Source organism: Leptonychotes weddellii, unplaced genomic scaffold (genome assembly GCF_054177405.1).
Source record: "Leptonychotes weddellii isolate Sample4059 unplaced genomic scaffold, ASM5417740v2 HiC_scaffold_7051, whole genome shotgun sequence".
In the NCBI taxonomy this organism is placed as follows: Eukaryota; Metazoa; Chordata; class Mammalia; order Carnivora; family Phocidae; genus Leptonychotes; species Leptonychotes weddellii.
This window is the reverse complement of record NW_028040059.1, coordinates 1-9720: the sequence shown is the minus strand read 5'-3', so window position 1 is coordinate 9720 and position 9720 is coordinate 1. Positions and strand designations below refer to the sequence as shown.

The window sequence follows — 9720 nt, the reverse complement described above, 5'->3', positions numbered from 1 at the left end:
TGGGCGCCTGGGTGGCTCAGTTGGTTAAGCGACTGCCTTCGGCTCAGGTCATGATCCTGGAGTCCCTGGATCGAGTCCCGCATCGGGCTCCCTGCTCGGCAGGGAGTCTGCTTCTCCCTCTGACCCTCCCCCTTCTCATGTGCTCTCTCTCATTCTCTCTCTCCCAAATAAATAAATAAAATCTTTAAAAAAAAAAAAAAAAGAAATATTATATTCCTGTTCAAAATTTTCTACCATTTAACATCTATTATTTTAAGAAGGCATCAAGAATTGTTTTCCCCCTATATAATCTCTCCTGGGATTAAACCACTTGAATTTACTTTAAAGTAGCAACCTCTAGCAAAGCGATGGCTTAAACACACCAAGCTTAATTTTGCCAGCAAAGGCAAGAGGTGAACATTTTCATACAATCTAATAATCCGCCCTCCCCCCCCCCACTGCTCTGTATTCCCTGCGGCCTTGTGGGCTTGCTGGTGTCCAGTGCCATGGGGAGATCTGCCCCAGCCTGGGACTGCCGCCCTTGTCCTCCCAAACCAAAGTCCTAAACTGAAAGTCTAAAATACACCGAACACAGATGCTACCTTCCTTCTGTTATATCTACATTATTTAAACAGTTTAAAGCAAGCTTTATTTGACATTTCACAATCAGTTATAATGTAATATGTAAATACCTGCCATAGTTCATGGATTATGAATTATGTTTTAGTAGTATTTACAAGGTAGAAAATGCCAAGTTTCCTGTTTTTGTTTTTTAAGTGTCTTTTTTAGCCTTTATCTTTTCCCTTCTCTTACAATGTCACGAAAAAAGAAGCTACAGTAATACCAGGGGACAGTTCTAACAAATACACCAAGTTGAAAGTCATGTAGCTACCACATTAAGGGTATTTGTTGCTATAATGAGAAACGATCTCTGACTTCTAAAGTATCACTTTTGAATTATGTCTAAGTACCCTCTCATAAATAGAAAGCCAATTAAGGATATTTTTTCCTTGAATTGTATTAGAAATATTGCAGGAAGGGCGCCTGGGTGGCTCAGTTGGTTAAGCGACTGCCTTCGGCTCAGGTCATGATCCTGGAGTCCCGGGATCGAGTCCCACATCAGGCTCCCTGCTCAGCAGGGAGTCTGCTTCTCCCTCTGACCCTCCTCCCTCTCATGTTCTCTGTCTCTCATTCTCTCTCTTGCAAATAAATAAAATCTTAAAAAAAAAAAAAAAAAAAGAAATATTGCAGGAAAATGCTATTTGGGGATTATAATGCCTCTTGCAACTGATCACTATGAAACTCTGTCAGAGGGCTTTAGGCAAGAGCTTTCTTGATAGATCTGGCCTAGATGTTTACAAAACTGACTTCCTATTGCTTTTATAATGAAACATCAAGGTCAAAGAGGAATGTGCTATGTGAACAAACATGGCATGTTTACTGGTCTCATGATAGATCATGTCACAATCATACAAAAACCATAAAAATATTTACCCTTCAATTTGTGACCAATGTTTGAAGTGTTGTAATTCTCTCTGTTCCCTGAGGATTTTTAGCATGTTGTAAAGTAGTGAGAGAAAACACACACACACACACACACACACTGAAAGAAATAACATAAGGGTAAGTGGAAAGAAAAACCTAACTAGCTAAACCCCAACAAAACCTAACAGGAATACATCAGTTCGAGCTCTATGTGTTTTATTCTAAAGGAGCATTGCTAGCAAAGCTAAAAACTTTTCAGAACTGGGGCAGAGGAAAAAAGGTTGGATATCAAAAACATTTTTCCAGAGCAAATTAAGCTGACTGGCAACAAATCAAAACCTTTGTGATATAGTTTTCATTAATATGCATTCTAGAAAGCTTTCTTGACTGTTCTCCCATTTACTGTTAGAGAAACAGACATGCAAGGGTTTTATTCATTAAGAAACAAACATGTATTTCTTTTAAAGGTTAAGTGTAATTTTTACAACAAATATTTGAAGCATTGTTATATTTATTTTAACTTTTGAAAAAAGATACTGTTATGTACCAGATGAAAGATGAAATCTAACTTTTTAAAATGGTTTTGAAGACTGCCACGGTGGACGTCCGCCCATTTCGGACCGCCCCTGCCCACCACCTTCCTGCGCTGCACGGCGCTCTGCTACTCTCTGCAGCTGGGGGGGTCTGAACCCATGTGCTTGCCCTGAGGCAAGGGGCAGCTTGGGGCGGCGTCCACCAGAGCCTGTCTCCCAGCCCAGCAGGGACACGCAGCAGGCGAATGATCTCTCACAGCTGGAATCGTGCATGGAGCAAGGGGAGAATGAAGGAAGCAGGTGGGTTCACCAACTGAGCGCTGGGCTTCAGGCAAGCCCGGCTACCGCTGTGCTGCCGGACAAAACTTTCCATGATGGTGGCAACGGTGTGTGTCTGGGCCGTCCAACACGGCAGTCACTGGCCACACCACGCGCCTCTACACCCGAAACGTGATGAGTGCGGCTCAAGTTTGAACTGTAGTGCATCTTAATCATTCTAAATAGACATGTGGTCTGGACCGTGCAGGTCAGAGTCTCCTGTCCCTTCGGCCTCCCGTGAGCTCCTTTCTGGTCGCAATGTTTGTTTCTGTTGCAAAACCAAAGAAACTCTGATAAGATCTACAGTTCATCTGAACATGTACAGCACCTTAGTAGTGCAGCTGAGGTGCAAGGTCTGCAGGACCTCCCCACAGCTCGCCCAACTGGCAGGAGGACAGGCCTTCGCACAAAGGGAGAGAGGAGGCAGCACATGTCTGGCGACGGACGTGTGTTCTCCAGGCTCGCTAACCTCTGGCATGCCCACACGAGGAGAAGGGGGACAGCCAGAAGCTATGTGATTCACCTGCTCCTATACCAGAGCTGAGCCATATGCAAGGAAAGTGGGTGTCAGCAAACTGGATCGCAACGAAGATCTAACAGCCTACAACATAAACCTATCCCAGGTCTGCTTGGAGTTAAACACAGTAATTGCTCAGAGAAAATGAAGCTCGTGGAAAGAAGTGATCCAATGCGCTCCTCTGTATTCTGATGTCCATCCAGCGGTACACATTTATCAAACAAATTACTATTGTTGCAGTAGCAGAAATTTCCTACCTACAGTAAAAATTCTGTGCCATAACACTACACCTGCTGTATACGTTACATCTTTTCCATTTTGACCCCTAGTTAATTACACAGATAATGTATTTTATACATTATATATGGTAAATATAGCTGATTTAAAGTCATACTAGTATCTATAAGTACATCACAAGGATTGTGACGAGGCTGCATTTCCCTTCCTTTTTGACATGACTTACGTGTATACAATTATGGTGTCAAATGACTATGAATACATGTATGTATATACATGACAGCCTTAAAGAAAATTCTTGATTGATTTTCTTTAATATAGTGATAGTTACTAAAAATGTTTCATGTTTACCCCCCACTAAGTCATATAATTCCTGAAATAAGATACCAAATTTAATAGCTTGATATCTATAGATATCACCAAATTCCACCTCTTTTTGAGATATATTTACCATTTTATACTTAAAAAAAAATCTCATAAACATTGGAAACAAACAATTATGCAATAATATCCCCTAAGCCAGATGAATGATGAACATAGCCAAGCATAAAGCACACAGCCTGTGCTTTAGGAAGAAACGATTTCATCAGCTCCAAAGATTTCAATAAGTACCACAGTAGTAATTTAGTGTGTGTTGAAAGTTACCTCAAAACTCAGTGGTTTAAAGCAACAGCTACTCTTTCACATTTTCTGTGGGTCAGGAATCCAGACATCACGTGGAGGCCATGGCCTTGTGCGTCCAGGCTGCCTCTCGACTGCACGTCTCTGCATCCCCCGCCCCACCAGCCACTCCACAGGGCTGCATCTTGACCTGGTAAGTGGCTCCCCCAGGGTGAGCAAATCAAGAGAGCAGATGCACAAGATGGACCTGGGAGGTGATTTCCCATGTCTCCTGCCACGTTCTTTTGGCTATCTATATACACCCAAGCCTCACGAGGGAAGCAGCCCCATGTGGTGTGGACATTTAGAGGCTGCCAAGCACAAGGACAAGGGCTGAGTGGACAGCCCACGCTGTAAAATCCATCTCTTCTTCTGCTCATCTGTCCTTTACCAAAAGCAGCTTTTCCAGGCCACACTCACACAGTATTTTCCAAAACTTCAAAATCATCCTCCAGTCTTGCAAAATCATGAAGGAAGAGATAAACAGAACATGTTAACCATTATCTTTAAAAAGTAACAGAGGGGGGAAGGTGGGGAGAGTATAATACGGAAGATGTTCGTTCTGCAATGCTCATCCCATAACAAACACAGTCTTTGTCAACTCTGATAATCAGAAGTAGAGTAAGTGACACTCACACATCAGCGGTGCTTCTAGCCTTTCTAAAATGTATTAATTTATCTGCATCAACAAAGAGTGAACCCTCTGACTGGTGCTTCATAAAAATTGGACCTGACCCCTTCATTAAATGAGGAGTCTAAGAGAGGGCTAAAGACATAGGTGGAAAATCCTCCATGCGCACATGTTTTCTCTCTGGGTATCACAAAACATCTGGGTAAGCACAGACACTGTAGGATATTACTGATAAATGAAACAATATACACAAGTATTTGACAAAATGACTAAATAATGGAGTGGACATGAAGATCTGAATACTTTGTTTTTCCTTATCAAAGGCAGGTCACATGATAAAAATCTGAAGATTCTGGCACGTGGAACCATTATTAGTAGATAAATAACCACCATTTATTGAGAATTTGTTACGTACTATGTCATTTTACAGCTTATTCCTTATGGTTTCTGTAACACTCCTATGGGGCCACTACTATCATTCATCGTCATTTAACTAATCGCAGGATCGCAGGCTCGGAGAGGTCACCCGTGCCCACCAGGTCAACCGGTGGGTGAATGAGGGGAGTCTGATTCTGCAGCCCACCTGCTTCTCCTACCAGCAAGCCACCTCCCTCTACAAGACAAAAGAGGCATGGCTCCTCAAACAGTTACCCTTTGATAGAGCAAAGTCTTAGTGGGAGTTAGCGCAGGAATGAATGTAACTGGGTAACTGGAACAAAGGAAAAGTGAATTATTAGTAGCAGGGCAGGGAGCGATGGCAGAAAGCTCAAAACAAGAGCACACAGGGGTCAATTCCCACTGGCAAGGTGCTGCTGCCAAGAAGTGTATTCAATGCCAGGTCCACAAGACAGAAGGCACTCATGCCTGCCTTCATTCTGAGGGCACATCTTCCTCCCCTCAGTCTCTGCTGGCCCATGCGGGCCCAGCTCTGCCTCACCCTGCGGTTCTTAGGGCTCTTACTGCAGGGAAAGGCTGGAGGTACAGGAGTGGCAGAGCTGAGCACCAGGCACAGATCCCATGAGGACGGTGCGGGCCAGTGTGGCCGGCTCTTCACTCTGGCACTTTCCGAGGTCTCCTCCACGGAACAGCCCGCGTTTTTATTTATTTATTTTAAATTGTGAACAGAAAACAAACAGCAAAATGAGCAAAATAACACAAGCATGGTATTTCACAGTGGCTGAAACTATAAAGATGAACTAATCAGCATCACTCCTTCTTGGGAGAAGTGCCAGCCAGCCTGTGAAATGACAGTATAAGATTTTGTTATTTAGGGGAACAGTCAACAACTGTTTCACATTAACACAGGGGAATGAGCCACTCTTCAGAGCATATCCAGGGAAGATGAAGCAACTCTAACTTACTGGAAACAAATTATTTCTGTAAGATACATCCAACACCCAGTCAGTTTTTCATAACTCTAACACGAAACCTGTGGAAAACAAGTAACCTTCTCCCTACACCCGAAGCAAAATAAAACAAACACAACTATGCATCACCTAAAATCCCTTCCTGAACCAGCAACTCCCACAACTCATCATAACAACACACGTGTTCTCCCACAGCTTTGCTTTTTCATGTTCAGCTGGCTAATTTATAATAACTATCTGATATGTATTTTTCAAATGTTCACTGTATAGTATTAACAGAATATCACTTAAAATGACAAAGTTGTCACAATAAAATGTCGGGGGAAAACCCCAAACACTGTACACCTGTAGCTTTCCTAGTTACTCATTTTGCTCCTAGTTACTCAGCTTGCTCATAAATGCAGAGAAATTTCAGATGCAGGTTTAATAAAGATGGTTTTATTTTGGTTTTTGTTTTTTTTTTTAAAGATTCTATTTATTTATTTCCAGAAAGAGAGTGAGAGAGTGAGGATGAGAGTACAAGCAGGCAGAGCAGGCAAAGGGACAAGGAGACTCCCCACCGAGCAGAGAGCCCGACACAGGACTCGATCCCAGGACCCCGGGATCACGACCTGAGCTGAAGGCAGGCGTTTAACCAAATGAGCCACCCAGGGGCCCATAAAGATGGCTTTATATATTTATTAGAGTTTCACATTTCAAACTACATTAAAGCACAGATGGACATAAAATATATGTGAAATTAACTTGGCTAAATGCTGACACTTTCTCCCTTTTTCCCCAAATCTCACAGCTAGCTTCTGGTGTATGCTGCTGAGGGTGTGGGCAAAGGCCCGGGAGAAGACAGGCTAGCCACTCCCCTTTACCCTCTCCCAGAGTCCTGCTGACTACACACGACCCATGAGAGGCTCCGGAGAGACAATCCCTGTCTTCTCCCTGTTCTAGGAGAACATCTGAAAGGAACTTTCAGACATGACAGCTATTAATTACTGCCATCCTAGCAAAAACAATGAAAGTTCTTTTACCATCATTGTGCAAATCTGGCTTATGTCAACAATGGATTGACAAAGATGTTCCTTTGAAAAATTAAGTTTGAAATACAAATATTAAAATCAAGCCATACTGTCAGTATTTGAAATGGAAAACTCTTTAAACACTGGAAACATAATACGCATCAATTACAAATTTAAAATATATACTGCAGATTTTTCTAGGACAGATATTCAGCTAGCTCACTGCTAATTCTTAGACTCTTAAAAAAAGCAACAAAAATTAGTTGAAAACTCGATGTGAGGGGAGGAAATATAAGGTGAGAAGTGCCACAATCTTATGGCATAATCGCTGAGAAGCAGCCCAGGAACACACACGACCGATTTCAAGGACGGGCCACGTGGCGCCAAGCCGGTCCGCCGGCAAGACCTGCGCGAGTTGCCAGCAGGTGAGGACAAAGGGTGTGAAGGCAGCCCCACGACAAATCTAAAAATCGAAACACTTTTAGAGAGACAGGCCCCTCTTCTCACGGGCTGTCCCACAGAATGGTCAGATGCCATCTTGGCTTTTATCTGATGAGAGCAAATCTGGACAAAGAAGGCAGAAATGATCACGATTACCTAACCACTAATGACCTTCAACCATCAGCAAGAATTTAGTGAAAGAGAAGGCAAAAGTGAACATAAAGGAAGAAAGATCGGAGGGGTCAAGGATAACCTGAGTGGGAGAAGTCCCCAAGTGAGCGACTATGGGGAGCAAACACCTGCTGAGAGCAGCAAAATGGGCCCACAGGACTTGGATGGAATGAGCCCATCTACTCCTCCCAACCCCCTTAGAAAGCAGCAGCATCAGTGCCCTTCATGCAGACAGGCAAACAGAGGCCCCAAGTCAGGGCCAGTCAGGCATGGGGCCCGCTCCTCCTGCCACCCTCAGTCCACCAGGGGTCCCCAGCCCTGCTCCCTACTCCCACCCCCCATGTGCACACCTGGATTTCGCTGAGCCTCTCTACCTTATGCTGCCAACAGTGATACGGCGGCTGGAGACGGGGATGGGCGCAGAGCCCTGCTGTCCTCAGAGTCCCGGCCCCTGGCCCTAGCCGGGGAACACAGTGATAAACACAGTGATGAACAGGTGCATCTCATGCGAAACAGGTATGGCCCCGATTAGGCGGAGGGAGCCTGGGGAAGGGCTCCCACACAGCTGCACAAGGGTCTGCCTCCGGCGCCCAGGGGCGAATCCTGCTCCCCCACCCCCCTCCTCCCATTCTCTCAGATGACAGGAACACAGCAGCACTCAGCCCTCAACCCCAAGTTCACTCACTGTGCAGCAGAACAACAATCCCGATAGAGGTTCATGTTAAAAAGCATGTGGGTGATGAAAGACCTGGCATGGGAGCTCTAGAAAACTCCACCAGCCTCCCCTCTCCTCCAGGCCACCACAGCAGCCCCCCGCAGAGGAGAGCAAAGGCACACTCGTGCCAGACACACCGTTCTTCACTGAAGGAAAGCCCAGTGCAAGAACTAATGGAAAGTTCCCAGAATTCAGAGAGGACATGAAATCAATACATGAGACGCAATGAGGCGATGATAAATCAAAACTTAAACATGAAGAAGACTGCAGAGCTAAGAAACCACTAAGGACCAAAATAACATTACCACAGAACTAATAAATGAAGTAGAAACAGCATCTCATAAAAGAAATAATGCAAAAGACATCACGCTAAAGGCAAAATATTTGAAAAGAAGGTACTCTGTGCACATGAGTAGGTGAGAAGCTAAGCAAACAAACACAGGACGATCATTTAGCAATGAAAACGGCTGCTCCTTATGGAGCGTAAGCCCACAGGCTGTGGATAAAAAGCCTCATGATGAGGATGGCAAACTGAAGGCTGGGAGGGGTTTGGGTCCCTCATTGTCCACACCAGCAACTGCCTCCCCGAATCCTCAGAGGAGACGCCCAGGCCCTGTTTCAGCTGGGTTGGCCCAGATCTCCAGCCCCTGGACCTCCTGCCTGCCCCTCCCCAGTCCTCAGCCCCTTAATCCTCTGCTTCCCTCCTCTCCACTCTAGTCTTCCTGCTACTGGAAGTCTTCCGCTGCATTTGGGCTAGGAGTAATCTTAAATTTCCTCCTTAATCTTGCCATTCCCTTCATTGTTCATTGCATGCAACAGGCAACCCTCGGCCATGCACAAAGCGGCCCTTTTCCCCTCTGATTCTGCATCCAGACAGCACCACATGGCTGCAGGAAATCTCGGGGTCTAGGAATGATGCCGCCCAGAGTTCAGCCCAGGTGCGCGGGCACAACCCTGGTCAGGGGAAGCTCTGGTGAGTATCCACCTCTCCTGTACCCCCCACAGGTGGACCCATGTGGCATGGCTCCTGTACCCTGTCTCCAAAAGGCATCTGTCTCCTCTCTAGTCACACAGGCTCTGCAGGGTCTCCGGCGTCCCCTCCCTCCCTCATGGACATCTGCCTTGGCCTCACATAGGCACTCAAGCAATACCTCCATTCCCAGCATCTCCACCTATCTGGACAGGCACTGTCTACTTCCTGCGCCCTTCCTCATCCACCCACACTGCTCATCTCAGAAACAGGAAGCGCCCCTTTTGCAAATCCCTCTATTTCTACCAGGATCCGAGACCTTGGGGGTCACCATATTGTTTTGTTTTGTTTTGTTTTTATTATGATATATTAGTCACCATACAATAAATCATTAGTTTTTGATGTGCTGATCCACGATCCATTGTTTTCGTGTAACACCCAGTGCTCCATGCAGTACGTGTCCATCACCGGGCTAACCCATCTCCCCACCCCCCTCCCCTCTAAAACCCTGTTTGTTTCTCAGAGTCCATAGTCTCTCATGGTTCGTCTCTCCCTCCGATTCCCCCCCTTCATTTTTCCCTTCCTTCTCCTAATATCCTCCATGCTATTCCCATGTTCCACAAATATGTGAAACCATATGATAATTGACTTTCTCTGCTTGATTTATTTCACTTAGCATAATCTCC

General features: G+C 45.2%; 1 long non-coding RNA gene across 1 annotated transcript; it reads left to right on the top strand.

The window, feature by feature from the left end:
• The first annotated feature begins 3762 nt into the window (after positions 1-3762).
• On the top strand, positions 3763-9436 carry LOC145719773 (uncharacterized). The gene is made up of 3 exons (XR_014142599.1): positions 3763-3883; positions 8884-9037; positions 9131-9436. It is a non-coding gene; the product is annotated as an uncharacterized LOC145719773 (long non-coding RNA).
• Positions 9437-9720: the final 284 nt, after the last annotated feature.